Genomic DNA, 16,644 nt, shown 5'->3' with positions numbered 1-16,644 from the left:
CTCCACTACTCCCTGCAACGGCTGTATCCGATGCTGTTCCACAATCTCCTGTATCAGCCGTACAAAGCGGAACTCCACTACGCCCTGTCATGGCCGTACCCAGCGCTGCTCCACGACGCCCTGTAACGGCCATGTCAGTGGCCATTCCATTGCGCCCCACGATGACAAACCCCCCTGAGAGACCCCCCAGCCAGGTATATATGCGGCTGGGGGGAGAAGGGGGGGTAAGCAATATCTTCCAGAGCACTCTCTTGCTTGCTATTATCATCTCTCCTCCTCCTCCAATCTCCTCTGACTTGATCGTCGGAGGGCCCCCACTACCCCAGTGGTGGTGCGAGGCTTGCTTGCAGGTTTCCCGGTGGAAGGTGGAGCACAATCAACATCAACCAAGGCAGCTCAGACGGAATCCCGTTCACACCGCTGTGCCAATCGTTCTCGGTTTGGACCACCAGCAACAGTTGGCGCTAGAAGGAGGGCCCTGATCTCAGAGCGATCGTAATGGCACGGCGAGGTGGTCGTGGAGCTTCCAATGCCTCCGGTCGCGGGGCCTCTCGCGCCTCCGGCCGGGAGGCCGCTGCGTCTCCAACACATTCTCAGCAACACTCCACCATTCCACCCCCCATTCAGATGGTCGAAGCCGCTCAGTTCGACCAGTTAGCCCAGCAGGTTCGCACCCTCGCGGAGGCAGTGCAGAACCTGCAGGGTGTGATGTCTCGAGCGCCACAGCGGGCCCAGGAGCCGCTGCCCCCCGAGCGCTCACCTGTCTTGCTCAACCCGCGCTCCTTCCTCTCCCATGGGGAGGAGCGCCGGCGCGAGGAAGGTTCTCGAGCAAGGTCCATTCTGCCAGGACCTTCTCATCGAAGCTGCACGGGGTACGAGAGGCGGACCCGGGCGCGTTCTCCGACCCCCCAGTCCTCGAGGGGCCCGCACTCCAGTCGGTCCCCCTCGCGCCGCTCCTTGTCTCCCACCCACCGGTCGCGCTCCCTGGACCGGTGGGTGGACGATCTCCACAGACAACTCCAGGTCCTGAAGGGCCACTCCAAAGATCTCTTCGCCGACTTGGAGATCTCCTCCCAACCGGCGCTTGCCTCGAGGATCCTGCGGACCCCAAATCCGCCGGGATTCAAAATGCCGGCGATCGAGCCCTATGACGGGGCGGCGGACCCGCGGGATCACGTGGAGAGTTTCAGGACTCTTATGCTCCTCCATGGAGCATCAGATCCTCTCCTCTGCAAGGCCTTCCCGGCGACCCTCCATGGCCCAGCCAGGGCGTGGTTCGCCGGCCTGGAGGCTGACTCTATCCAGTCCTTTGACCAGTTCACTCGCCTCTTCATCAGCCATTTCGCCGTCAGTAGCCGGCGGCGATTGGTTTCCGACTCCCTCTTTGATGTCCGGCAAAACGAGGGAGAAAGCCTGCGGGATTACCTTACCCGCTTCAACAAGGCTACATTGGAGGTCCGGAACCTGAGCCAGGAGGTGGCTCTCTCAGCCCTGAAGCGTGGCTTCCGGAAGGGCAGACTCACCTTCTCCCTGGACAAACGCCTGCCGCGGAGCTTTCCGGAGCTGTTGTCTCGGGCGAACCAGTATGCAGACGCCGAGGAGGCAGCCGCCCACCGGAACAAGGAGGCCGCCGAGGCCCCTCTAAAGCTCGGGAAGAAAAGGCGAAAAGAGGCACCCCAGAGGAGGAGCCCGACGCCTCAACATCGGCGTAGAAGCCCGTCACCGGCGAGGAACCACGGCGCCCCACGCCCTCGTTCTCCGCACCGACGCTTCAACCGGTACACCCCACTCCTGGCCCCCCGGGCCCAGATCCTTATGGAGGTCAAGGGGCGGGAGAACCTCCCGGTCCCGAGGCAAATGAAGAAAATCCCTGGGAGGAGGCCCTCTCGGGCGTACTGTGAGTACCACCGAGACCACGGCCACGACACCGAAGACTGCTTCCAGCTTCGGGACGAGATCGAGGCTCTCGTCCGCCGAGGGCGTCTCGGTCGATATGTAGACGACCGACGTCCCCCCGCAGACCCGCGTCCGGCCGACCCGGCCCCTCAGGAGCCTCGGGAGCAGAATCGACCCGTCGCGGGCGTGATCCACACCATCACTGGGGGCTGCTCTCGGCCCGTGAGGAACGCAGGGGGCTCGATGGAAGCATCAGGGGTGGCCGTCGCGAAGAGGCAGCGGGTCGGAAATGTAATCACTTTTTGTGATGAGGATGTAAAGGGGGTTCAGACCCCCCATGATGATGCCATGGTGATCTCCCTCACTATGGCGAACTATGATGTAAGGCGTGTTCTTGTGGATAGTGGAAGCTCAGCTGATATTTTGTTTTACGAGGCCTTCCAAAAGATGAGCTTGTCCCGACAAGTGTTGCACAAAACATCCACCCCCCTCATAGGATTCACTGGAGACGCTATCTCGGCTGAAGGTGTCATTGAGCTGCCTGTGACTGCGGGCGTTGCACCCGCAGAAGCCACGGTGCGGCTCGGGTTCTTGGTCGTCCGTGTTCCCTCGGCCTACAACGCTATCCTCGGACGACCCGGACTGAACGCCCTTCGCGCGGTAGTCTCTACATACCATTTGCTAATGCGGTTCCCCACGGCGGCCGGGATTGGAGAGGTCCGAGGTGACCAACCGACCGCACGGCAATGTTTCCTAGCAACTCTCAAAGGGAAGAAGCCCGTGGAGGCCCTAAGCGTCGAGTCCCTTGACGCCAGAGACGAGGTGGCTTTGCGGCACGGGGAGCCGGCCGAGGGTGTGATCGAAGTTCCCCTTGAAGAGGGTCGCCCGGACCGTACGGTCCGGGTCGGTGCCAACCTCGACTCGGAAGCTCGGCTCAGGTTAGTGGAATTCCTCCGAGCCAATGCTGATGTATTTGCCTGGTTGGCGGCCGATGTACCTGGGATCAACCCGGAGGTCATTTCTCACGCCCTCAACGTCGACCCGACCCACCGACCAGTAAAGCAGAAGAAGAGACACTGTGCCCCGGATCGGATCCGGGTGGTCGACCAGGAGGTAGACAAACTCTTGGATGCAGGCTTCATAAGGGAGGTGAGCTACCCCGAGTGGCTGGCAAATGTCGTACTTGTCCGGAAGGCGAGCGGAAAGTGGAGGATGTGCGTCGACTACACCGACCTGAACAAGGCGTGCCCCAAGGATAGCTTTCCGCTTCCACGGATAGACCAACTGGTCGACGCGACTTCCGGATATCAGCTGCTGTCTTTCATGGACGCCTTCTCCGGCTACAACCAAATAATGATGGCTCCACAGGACGAGGAGAAAACTGCCTTTATAACAGACCGGGGGCTGTACTGTTACAAGGTAATGCCCTTTGGTCTGAAGAATGCTGGCGCCACTTACTAGCGCCTCGTCAATAAAATCTTCAAGGAGCAGATTGGCCGGAACGTGGAGGTGTACGTGGACGATATGCTGGTGAAGAGTCGCCATGCAGACCAGCACATTGCGGATCTGGAGGAGACTTTCGCCACCCTGCGGAAGTTTCGCGTGAAGCTGAACCCAGCGAAGTGCGCCTTTGGTGCTTCGGCCAGGAGGTTCCTCGGTTTCATTGTCAACCAGCGGGGGATCGAGGCCAACCCGGACAAAATCAAGGCCATCCAAGATATGTCCCCTCCGACCAAAGTGAAGGAGGTTCAGGAGCTCGCTGGAAGGGTCGCCGCGCTCGGACGATTTGTGGCAAAATCGGCCGAATGCTGCCAACCGTTCTTCAAGGTGTTGAAGCGCCCGAAAGACTTCCTTTGGACGGCCGAATGTCAAGTGGCATTCGACCAACTCAAGGAGTACTTGGCGTCTCCTCCCCTGCTGTCCAAGCCGCGAGAGGGGGAGATGCTCTACCTCTATCTGGCGGTCTCCCCAACCGCAGTCAGCGCAGTACTGGTTCGGGAAGAGGCAAAGCTCCAGAAGCCTGTGTACTACATCAGCCGGGTCCTACGGGATGCCGAGACGCGGTATACGAAGGCGGAAAAGATCGCCTTCGCGCTGCTCACCGCGGCCAGGAGGCTTCGCCCCTATTTCCAGGCCGCATCCGCCTCGAAGAACGCGCGCATCGCGGCCGCTTAACTGACACTCCTCGCAAGCAGCAACTGGCGATCCGATTTTCCAGGTAACGCATCAATTAGCGTTTAATGCCCTTCTGGTGTTCCCCAGGCAACGCTTGGAGAAGAGGAGAAACACGATCGCAGCTGGCCACGGAGAAACCCCGTCGGGCTGCAAGCGACAGGCGCATGGCCAACGAGCGGAATTTCCCGAGGCACGGCCCTCGGATGCCAGGCTAACCCGATGATCATTCCGGGAGCAGACTAACCTGAAGCCCCGACCGGTCGCCTCGGCTTGCGCCAGCCTTGGCCGACCAACGAGCGGAATTTCCCGAGGCACGGCCCTCGGATGCCAGGCTAACCCGATGATCATCCCGGGAGCAGACTAGCCTGAAGCCCCGACCGGTCGCCTTGGCTTGCGCCAGCCTTGGCCGACCAACGAGCGGAATCTCACGAGGCTCGGCCCTCGGATGCCAGGCTAACCCGATGATCATCCCGGGAGCAGACTAGCCTGAAGCCCCGACCGGTCGCCTTGGCTTGCGCCAGCCTTGGCCGACCAACGAGCGGAATCTCCCGAGGCTCGGCCCTCGGATGCCAGGCTAACCCGATGATCATCCCGGGAGCAGACTAGCCTGAAGCCCCGACCGGTCGCCTTGGCTTGCGCCAGCCTTGGCCGACCAACGAGCGGAATCTCCCGAGGCTCGGCCCTCGGATGCCAGGCTAACCCGATGATCATCCCGGGAGCAGACTAGCCTGAAGCCCCGACCGGTCGCCTTGGCTTGCGCCAGCCTTGGCCGACCAACGAGCGGAATCTTCCGAGGCTCGGCCCTCGGATGCCAGGCTAACCCGATGATCATCCCGGGAGCAGACTAGACTGAAGCCCCGACCGGTCGCCTTGGCTTGCGCCAGCCTTGGCCGACCAACGAGCGGAATCTCCCGAGGCTCGGCCCTCGGATGCCAGGCTAACCCGATGACCATCCCGGGACCAGACTAGCCTGAAGCCCCGACCGGTCGCCTCGGCTTGCGCCAGCCTTGGCCGACCGACGAGCGGAATTTCCTGAGGCCTAACCCTCGGATGCCTGGCTTAGTGCCGGAAGAATTTCCTGAGGCCTAACCCTCGGATGCCTGGCTTAGCGCCGGAAGAATTTCCTGAGGCCTAACCCTCGGATGCCTGGCTTAGCGCCGGAAGAATTTTCTGAGGCCTAACCCTCGGATGCCTGGCTTAGCGCCGGAAGAATTTCCTGAGGCCTAACCCTCGGATGCCTGGCTTAGCGCCGGAAGAATTTCCTGAGGCCTAACCCTCGGATGCCTGGCTTAGCGCCGGAAGAATTTCCTGAGGCCTAACCCTCGGATGCCTGGCTTAGTGCCGGAAGAATTTCCTGAGGCCTAACCCTCGGATGCCTGGCTTAGCGCCGGAAGAATTTCCTGAGGCCTAACCCTCGGATGCCTGGCTTAGGGCCGGAAGAACTTCGAGAGTCAGGAGTCGGCAAGACGCTGCCAAGAGTTAAAAAGAAAAAAAAGAGGAGGACGAAAGCGAGATGAAGAAACATTCGACTTGTATTAATTTTCATTGTTTCAGGGCCAAGGCCCATACAATTTGGCAAAACGCCGACATACAAAAAAAAGAGGACAACGAAAGGTACAAGAGGTCAGCTTGGAGGAACCCCCGGGTCGGGAGCGTCGGGCTCGTCCGCAGGGGGTAGGGAGGCGGTAGGAGAATCAGCAGGCGATGGCGCCGGAGAGGAGTCGAGAAGGGTCGCTCGCGCCCCAAAGGCGAATCGACACCATTAAGGAAGGATGTCCGCCGAAATCCTCAGACTGCCAGGTCAGCAACAACCGCCATACGCCATAAAGAAGGCGGGGAGCTCGAAGCGCGCGCGCCTCTCCGAGGGATGGCGGCAATCTCGAAGCATCACTCCCTTCACCCGTTCCCCTTCTGGTTCCAGGCTCGAAAGTGGGGGGCTACTGTTACGGGGGAACTAAGCCGCCATGCTCCACGTGACCGGCACGCGCGCCCATGAAGACTACGGCTGTCCTTTGATCCAGCAATCCGACCCCGAGTCGGACATCTTCGGCTCCACAGCCCGACCTCGAGTCGGCTGCCCTTCGATCCAGCAGTCCGGCCCCGAGTCGGACATCTTCGGCTTCGCAGCCCGACCCCGAGTCGGCTGCCCCTTAATCTAGCGATCCGACCCCAAGTCGGATATCCTCAGCACCGCAGCCCGACCCCGAGTCGGCTGCCCCCTGATCCAGCACTCCGACCCCGAGTCGGAGATCTCTTGATAACGACAGGCTGCTTCCCAGAGGCACGCCGAGGCCTCCTGCTCCACTACTCCCTGCAACGGCTGTATCCGATGCTGTTCCACGATCTCCTGTATCAGCCGTACAAAGCGGAACTCCACTACGCCCTGTCATGGCCGTACCCAGCGCTGCTCCACGACGCCCTGTAACGGCCATGTCAGTGGCCACTCCATCGCGCCCCACGATGACAAACCCCCCTGAGAGACCCCCCAGCCAGGTATATATGCGGCTGGGGGGAGAAGGGGGGGTAAGCAATATCTTCCAGAGCACTCTCTTGCTTGCTATTATCATCTCTCCTCCTCCTCCAATCTCCTCTGACTTGATCGTCGGAGGGCCCCCACTACCCCAGTGGTGGTGCGAGGCTTGCTTGCAGGTTTCCCGGTGGAAGGTGGAGCACAATCAACATCAACCAAGGCAGCTCAGACGGAATCCCGTTCACACCGCTGTGCCAATCGTTCTCGGTTTGGACCACCAGCAACAGTTTCAATAGAGGAAATGTAGATAAAACATTTTTTCTCAAAAGAAAAGACAAAAATCTGCTAGTAGTACAAATATATGTAGATCACATAATCTTTGGTGCCACTAATGATAATCTTTGGTGCCACTAATGATAATCTTTGGTGCCACTAATGATAATCTTTGGTGCCACCAATGATAATCTTTGCAAAGAGTTTGCTAAATTAATGCAAGGAGAATTCGAGATGAGTAGGATGGAAGAACTAAATTTCTTTCTCGGATTACAAATCAAGCAAACTAAGTGAGGATGATAGTGTTATTTTGATGATTAACAAGCAATTCTCTAGAGTATGCTATAAGTTAAAATTGATACTTCATTTATAAGTTCATTGCTCTCAGTACATTTGCTTAATTGGAAATATATATATGGTCTTGTTCATTTGGATGAAACTAACCTTGAGAATGCAGCAAAGTATGGATTGAGTCGACCCATAGGTTGATTGGGTCGACCCCGGCACATCGAGGAATCATCTGGCACACTCCTGCAAAAACAGCACAAATGAACAGTGAGTTGGGTCGACCCAAGGTAAGCAAGAGTCGACCCAACCTCCAAAGAACCTCAAAATGCAAAGGAAGAATGCTCTCTGGATTTACTGAGAGGGTCAACCCAAGAAGAAGTTGAGTCGACCCAAGTAAACCTTGAGTCGACCCAAAGAAAGGTTGAGTCGACCCAAGTGAAGAAAGGCTGAAATTCAAGGCTCTGAATTTTCTGAAGCTGACCTTGGGTCGACCCAAAGAAAGGTTGGGTCGACCCAAGGCAACAGAAGGCTGAATTTCAAGTTTCTGTGTTTTCTGAGAGGGTCGACCCAAGAAATGGTTGAGTCGACCCAAGTGAAGGTTGGGTCGACCCAAGGACAGGTTGAGCCGACCCAAACACGGGCTGAACATAACGGCTAGTTGTGCAGAAATGCTTTTTGGACTCCCAACGGCTATAAACGGCTAGTTTCTTCAATCCAACGGTCAGAAAGGACTATTTGGAGGTTGGAGAAGTATTTAAGAGGGAGTATTCATCAGAGGAAGCAAGCTTTTGGAAAAATACATCAAGTGCATTCAAGAAAGAACCCTAGCAAGGCAAGCTTCATCCAAGTGCTTCATTCAAGAGTCAAAAGAAAGGGGTTGAGCAGATTCAAAGAGTCATCAAGAGCTCCATCCTCCCTTGAAGAGTGAAGCATCCTTGACAAAGAAGAGAGAAGCCACTTCAAAGCGATAAATATTTTCTAACTCTTCTTTGTAGCTTATATTGTTTCATTTGCTCATTTAGGAGTTTAAATCTTTCTTTTTGTTTGTTAATCTTTTGTAAAGGTTGGTTGGTTAGCCCGCAAAACCAACGGGATAGGTTTTTGGTGAGCCCGCAAAACCAAGTGTAAAGGTTCGTTGGTGAGCCCGTAAAACCAACAAAGGTTCGTTGGTAAGCCCGTAAAACCAACGTAGGTTGTTGGTAAGCCCGTAAAACCAACGTAGGTTGTTGGTAAGCCCGTAAAACCAACGTAGGTTGTTGGTAAGCCCGTAAAACCAACGTAGGTTGTTGGTAACCCCGTAAAACCAACGTAGGTTCTTGGTAAGCCCGTAAAACCAATTGTGAAGGTTCGTTGGTGAGCCCGTAAAACCAACATAGGTTCTTGGTGATCCCGAAAAACCAAATTGTAAAGGTTTTGGATTGTGAGCCCGGAAAACAATCCTACTGTAATCCGAGGGGTTATAGTAAAATTCCCAAGGAGACGCTTGGGGAGTGGACGTAGGTGCCTTGGGGTGCACCGAACCACTATATATCGCTGTGTTTGTGTTGTGCTTGTTCTTATGCTTATTATTGCATTATCTTTCATCTTTACTCTAGTTTAATTCATTCAAGTAATTTAAGAAAGCATTCACCGCACTTAATTAAGAAAACTTTTAAAACACCAAAAGTTTAGAAGAAACCAATTCACCCCCCCCCCTCTTGGGTTGTCACCTCGGGCAACAAGTGGTATCAGAGCAGGTGCTCTATAATTCCTTGCCTTTTTTTTTTTGGTTTTGACCTAACCGTCAAAGAGCCAAAGATCATGACAACTCAAATAGACAGTTTCCTAGGAGAGGGACAGTTAATTGATCGACCTCCACTATTTAATGGCATAAACTATACACATTGGAAAATACGCATGCGGATTTTTATACAATCAGTTGATTATAATTTATGGAGCATTATAGTCAATGGAACACACACAAACACTAGACATAATGAGAAAATGGTTCAACAAAATTCAAAAGCCATGAACCTATTATATTGTGCGTTAGATAGGAATGAGTTTAATTGCATATCTTCTTGCATGACTGCTAAAGAAATATGGGATATGCTTGAAGACAAATATGAATGCACTAACAAATCTGAAACATCATGTGTAGAAGGAGAGCAGTATCATATTGAAAATCCATGCTTGGTGGCACAAGAGGTACATACTGAAACTGAAAGCAATTTTACATTTGATGAACTCCATGATGCCTTTTTTGATTTGTATTTAGAATATAAGAAACTTATTTGTAAGAACAAGAACTTGAAGATTGAAAAACAAATTCTAATAGATGAAAAACTGAAACTAACCAGTAAAACTGAAATCTTAATTAAAGAAAATCAAGAACTAAATCAAAGAGATCAACTTCTCACTGAAAGTCATGATAAACTTAAGAAAGACAATGAGTTACTTTCAGAAGATAACAGAAGATTAACTAAAGAAGTTGACAGATTAAAACCTATTGTTGAAAGATTTACGCTCAGCTCTGAAAAACTGAACCTAATGATAAATAATCAAAGAGTTGAATTTGATAAAGTTACATTAGGATATCAACCTTGGTACACTCAAAAATCTTTTAAAAATATGTTTGTTAAAACAGTTTTTAATTATTCTAAAACAGATTCTTATAAACAAAAGCTAATTAAAATCTCTTCTGTTGTTCCTAAATCTATACATTACAAATTTGATAAACCAAAATGGGAGAAACAGAAAACTGGAAGTTTTCCTACTACTCATGTTCGATCTAAGTTTGTTAAATTCAACAAGAGGATACAGAAATACATCCCTTGTAATACTAAAATCTGTAAATTCATGGACAAAATAGCTATTAAGAAAATATGGGTTCCAAAAGGAACAATTATAGCTAACCTACAAGGACCCAAAAGAGCTTGGGTTCCTAAGTTGAAAATATGATTATTTTTCTGCAAGCATGTCTAGCTATCCAAGGTTCTAATGAAAGACGTTATCTAAACAATGGGTGCTCTAGACATGTGTTAAAGAATTGAATGTAACTAAGAAGAATGATTCAAATGAAAGAAAGAATGAAATAAGTAATTCTTACATCTTCTCGTGTTGAAATTACTTCATTAGTTGATTAAAACATAACTTGCAAGTATTAATCATTTTTGTGATATAAGTGATATTTTTTTATGAAAAAAAAATATATTCAAATCACTTCATTTTTATAGTATGCTCCACTTACTATTGGATAAGTTGCAAAATGGTTAATTAATTTATTAAAAAATAACTCGATGAATTCTCTATATGCTTGATTAAGAATTTTTATCCATGGCATTATTTTTTATTGATCATGAAAATGATAATGTGTACTTGGTATGCTTTTGAATATTTGCACTATGAATACCAAGATTAAAGAAACCATCCTTGGCACATAGAATCAACTCATGCTAGTATGTACTTACTCCCAAAAGATCTTGCCATAGGCCCACTTAGATTATCTACTTAAAGGTCAAAGTTTTGCTATGCATGCTAACTAAGGAAACAAACAAAAATCTTTTCTAAATCTAAAGATGTTGTTTCCATCTCTAAGTTTTCAAAAGCTTACGTTGGATTTATTCTTGGGAAATAAAACTGAAGTATTTTTCTGTATTTACTAAATCTTGTAAAAGTGTTTCAAATGATAAAGGTTTCCAAACTGTGAAGATAAAGAGTATCATGGCACAGTGTTGAAAACCAAAATCCTGATAAAGGTTATACAGAAAATAATATTAAATCCAACGATTTCAGCACCAAGGACACCATAAGTAAAATAGAGTTAATAGAATTCTTGAAGAAATGCAAAAGATAATTATGTATGATAGTCATCTACTTAAATAATTTTTAAAAGACTATCATCACTGCGTGTCATACATATAATCTCTCTTAAATCTATTTTTTGATGAAAACTTCTTTTGATCTTCTGAAAAATAGAAAAAGAACTATTGCATATCTCTCATATTTTTCAGTCGTACATGTTATGCTTGATATGTTTCCATGAAAATAATGCCAAATCTGATAAAGATATTTCTATCCTTGGATATCATTCATCAAGCAATGCATATAGAATATTCATGAAAATTTCTAGTTGTAGAAGTATCAATTCACTTTATTCTTTATGAGACTAATGATTTATTATCAAAATACTAAAAACAAATTATATATATATGTATATGGTTAATCTTTTACATATAACAATCTGAAAACATGTTAATAATTAGAACCAAATTGAGTTTTTCAGAAATGCACTTAATGAAGAAAAATTGATGACTACTAAAAGACTAAATCAAGAAAAGATAAAATAGATCTTGATGAGATTTTGTATGATTAGAAGTAAAGATCACCATTATCATTTGCTTGCTTTATGAGCTTTATATGCTATCAAATGAATGTGTAGAACTCACCCCTATGTGGTTATTTCATTAAAAAGGAGATCTATGTAAAATAACCACCATACTTAAAAATACACATTACATATATGATAAAGCAATATGTGATTTGGTACAAGCATCAAAAGCATGATATATAAAAGCTTAAGTAACCTTTTTGATAGAAAGTAATAGTGATAAATCTATGCATCAAAAAGAAGAATTTGTAATATCTTATTTGCTCAAAGTATGCATTGATGACATCATTTTTGGGTTCTACTAATGAAGAATTATAATGAAGATTTTACTTAGCTCATGTAAGGTGAGTTTGAAATATGTGTGATGAATGAATTAACATCTTCTCTCAATCTCCAAATTAAGACAAACAAGAAAGGGGATCTTCATTGACCAAACGGTAGTCCACAAGAAAATTCTTATAGAAGATTGGCATGAAGAAGGTACATCTATGACCCCATCTTGTAGAATTTGAAAAGGATGAGCAAAGTAGATCTATTGTTTAAAGCTGTATTGAAGCTTGATAGAATAATTATTTCATCTTACAGCTAATAGACCAGAATGTATGCTCATTATGTGTACTTGGGCAAGACTTCAATCTAACTTTAATGAATCTTATTTTATTGATAACAAATAAATCATAATCTGAATTTTTGATAGAAACAACTGATTAAGATAAAATTGATTAAAACTTAGCTAATATGTCTTATTGATAATTATCTTAAGGAAATAGAATCTAAGCTAAATTGATTCTGAAAATAAAAATTGACTTGACCTTGATAAATCTTTCCATTGCTCACATGCTTGTCATTGAACTATCTTGGTTAATGAAACTATCTCTTTAGTTCAAGTGATATGTGCTTGCTTATATTTAGGCAATCTCTTGAGTAAAGTGACTCAACAAGCAACTATTGTCATATCTTATATTGAGTCATCTAGTTTAAAACAAAGAATATGTTAGATGAATGTTTTGTATCTTGAAGAAACTAATAACTCTCCTTCAAGAAAGAAAAGGAGTTTGTTAATAATGCAGGATCCTTGAGCAAGAAAAATGAGAGATCTCAACTTGAAGGATATCTCCATATAAGGTACAATAAACATTCACATGCAAACAAGAGAGAGGACCTTCCTCAGCCAAAAGTTCATACATAAGAAATCTAGTAGGTATTTGACTGAAGAATGCAGAATGAAATGGTAATTCTAGATACTTCTCTCATAAATTAATTGAGCAAAGTCAATAACTTAAATCTTATTATGGCATGATTGAGGCCTTTAATTATTAATTTTTGATATCATGTCTATAATTGATTGACTTATACTTTTAGAGATTGTTTCATGGTTTGCCCAAACTAGAATATATCTTTGCATATGTCATAACCATGAAATACACAAGTTTATGCTTAAAATTTTGATCTAAAATAACTTGTGTGAAATTATGAATCCATGAACATAATGAAAATGTTGTTTGTATGATACACAAGATTAATTCCTCATTCTGCTCTTTCATGTAAATTACTTGAGAATAACAAAAAGAGAGAGAGATAAAGAAAAGAAAATGAATATTATTCAAGAGGTGTAGAATCTAAGCAAAGGCAAATACTCCAATCTTAAGGAAAAGTAAAACAAGCATAATATATTCGGGACATTTGGAAGGGATAAAATCCATAATTAATTACACTAAAACAGGAAGAATTCGAAGTAAACATTTTAACCCTTCTATATTGCTCATCATAGGGATGGTGCCAATGGGGAGGCTAGTGGTAGTACCCGGCACTATTTGACCCAACTATTCGGTGTAGGGCATATTAGGGACGGCACAAGAGGGAGGCTAGTGGTAGTACCTCGTGCTCCTTTCCAACTCCACCGGATAGGGAGCAAATAGAGTATAGAGCATAAGAAAGTAAAAATGAAAGACAAAGTAAATGAATGTATATAAGAAGAATCAAGTCAAAATGGTTAATCACTTGAAAACATACTTTAAGGAATATATCAGTGCGAAATTATATTTAAATAGGGGGAGTTTATTTGAAAAGAACTGATTTTGATCCTTGACATTCTTGTTCTTAGTATTTTAATGCATGACTTAACACATGATATATTTTACTAAATAAAATGTTAATGTAAGAAAAACAGAATTAATTTTGATGCCTTGGTTGATTGCTCTGATACGCATCCGAAACATATCTTTTCTTATCATTAAAATGTACTAATATTGGTCTAAATGATGTGTCTTTCAATGATCTTGATTACAAGCAAACATTTTTAAATATATGATTATGTTTTGATATTTAAAAATTCATTGAGCTTCATGTATACATTGCTGAAAAACTGTGATTAAGAAATTGAATTCTATAAATACACGTACCTCAATGATCATCTATAAAAACTGTGATTTAGAAAATCTCTTTTGATATTCACTAATGAATCCTAATTGACTTGATCTTTAGAACTTAAATTGTGTGCCAATTCATATTTTTATGTATCAAATTGTGCTTATTTTCTAAAGGGATAAAAGAAAGTTTGTAAAAGAACTCTAAGATGTATCAAAAACTACATGAATTCACATTTTGGTACTTGTGCCCCAATGCTCTTTTTATCATAAAAGAACCTTGAAGTCATTAAAAGTTAATGATCCAACATGATGATATGACTTTCAAGTATATAAGTTTTGATCTTTCACTCTGAAAATTAATTAAAATTACTCTCCTGTTGATAAAATACTTAATAAATTGGGCAAAAGGTCTTAAACGAACAAGCTTTCATACTTAGTGAAGAGAGAGTAGATTTCCACTCATGTCCTTCCTTGAATATCATTCATGGTACTTCTTGAATTAACCTAAGGAAGATTCCACCTACACTTGATTAGAAAACTATCTTTGAAATCTACATTTAGAAATCACTTCTGGCTTACATCCTAAATATCTCATTCCTAAAGACAAACACATAGAAATAAGATAAGGGATCATGTGCAAAATGGAAACATATGTATTGAGCATATATGCACTGAAAAACAATTAGCCGATATATTCACAAAATCCTTGAGTGAAGATAGATTCTGCACGCTAAGGAGGAAATTAGGCATATGTGATCCTTTTTATTGAAGAAATATAAAAGGGAGCAAGTAGTCTCATGATACATTCCTCCAATTTCTAAAAATCCATGAAACATGAGTCAAACTTGTTATCTATAGATTCCTTACTCATGTATCATTGTCCCATAAAGAGTTTATAAGGATTGGAAGCAAGGAAAATATTTTAGAAGCAAAACGAAAAAAAAAATTCTGCACTTGGGTCAACCCAACCCAGAATAGGGTCGACCCAACGTTGAGTCGACCCAAGAAATTTCTTGAGTCGACCCAACGTCGGGACCCCACTGTTAAAAGGGGGACCCGTGAGCTATCTAGGGCACTGTTTACCCTTTGTCCTCTTCCAAAAATCCTATTTCCCACTCTCAATTAGAGTCTCCCTAGGCTGATCTTAGCATCTATATTTAGAGCCTAGGCTAGAAATCTAGTTCTCGTATGTATCTTGCCTTTTCTCATATGTATCTTGCTTTTTTCCTTATGAATCTTGTCTTTCCCTTATATCTTTAAATCTTGATTGTGGAACATTGTACTTTTCATCATTTTGAGCATTAATATATGAAAATGTTCCTATTTTGATCAATGAAGTCTGAAGTTTGTTCTTTATTGCATCTTTTTCCATATATATGTTTTTGATGATAACAAAAAGGGGGAGAAGAGAAGGAAAGAGTATATAAAGGAGAAGAGAAGGAAAGAGTATATAAAAGAGAAGAGAAGGAAAGAGTATATAAAAGAGAAGAGAAGGAAAGAGTATATAAAGGGAGAAGAAAGAGTATTACTTTTGTGAGAAAGAGTGAGTAAAGAAGTTATGAAAAGAAAAGAGAAATAAATGGGCAAACAAATTGAAAATCATATAAGAAAGCTTACATATCTAAGGGGGAGCAATTTGTAACAATGAAAATCATCAAATCAAAAATTTCTATCATAATTCAGAATTTGGCACATATAAATTCAGAATTTGGCACGCTCCTTTCTCACCCCGATACATAAGCTGAAACTCTTATTTTATCTCAAATTTTTGAAGTTTCATTGCTAATGAATTATAAATGAAAGGGGGAGCCATTCAAAAAATCAAATTGGCAAATTTTGAATGATATAGGGGGAGATTTCACTTATATATATGAAAAGCTGAAATTCTGAAATTCAATCCCTTTTATAAACTGATTTTAAAGACAAGTATCAATAGGCTTATACTCTTTATTTTGTAATCATCAAAAAGGGGGAGATTGAGGATGATAGTGTTATTTTGATGATTAACAAGCAATTCTCTAGAGTATGCTATAAGTTAAAATTGATACTTCATTTATAAGTTCATTGCTCTCAGTACATTTGCTTAATTGGAAATATATATATGGTCTTGTTCATTTGGATGAAACTAACCTTGAGAATGCAGCAAAGTATGGATTGAGTCGACCCATAGGTTGATTGGGTCGACCCCGGCACATCGAGGAATCATCTGGCACACTCCTGCAAAAACAGCACAAATGAACAGTGAGTTGGGTCGACCCAAGGTAAGCAAGAGTCGACCCAACCTCCAAAGAACCTCAAAATGCAAAGGAAGAATGCTCTCTGGATTTACTGAGAGGGTCGACCCAAGAAGAAGTTGAGTCGACCCAAGTAAACCTTGAGTCGACCCAAAGAAAGGTTGAGTCGACCCAAGTGAAGAAAGGCTGAAATTCAAGGCTCTGAATTTTCTGAAGCTGACCTTGGGTCGACCCAAAGAAAGGTTGGATCGACCCAAGGCAACAGAAGGCTGAATTTCAAGTTTCTGTGTTTTCTGAGAGGGTCGACCCAAGAAATGGTTGAGTCGACCCAAGTGAAGGTTGGGTCGACCCAAGGACAGGTTGAGCCGACCCAAACACGGGCTGAACATAACGGCTAGTTGTGCAGAAATGCTTTTTGGACTCCCAACGGCTATAAACGGCTAGTTTCTTCAATCCAACGGTCAGAAAGGACTATTTGGAGGTTGGAGAAGTATTTAAGAGGGAGTATTCATCAGAGGAAGCAAGCTTTTGGGAAAATACATCAAGTGCATTCAAGAAAGAACCCTAGCA

The sequence above is a fragment of the Phoenix dactylifera genome, chromosome 10 (assembly GCF_051530095.1).
Source record: "Phoenix dactylifera cultivar Ajwa chromosome 10, Ajwa_hap1_PhDact_Kaust_v1.1, whole genome shotgun sequence".
NCBI classification, from domain to species: domain Eukaryota; kingdom Viridiplantae; phylum Streptophyta; class Magnoliopsida; order Arecales; family Arecaceae; genus Phoenix; species Phoenix dactylifera.
The sequence above is the reverse complement of the archived record's forward strand: the minus strand, read 5'-3'. Positions refer to the sequence as shown.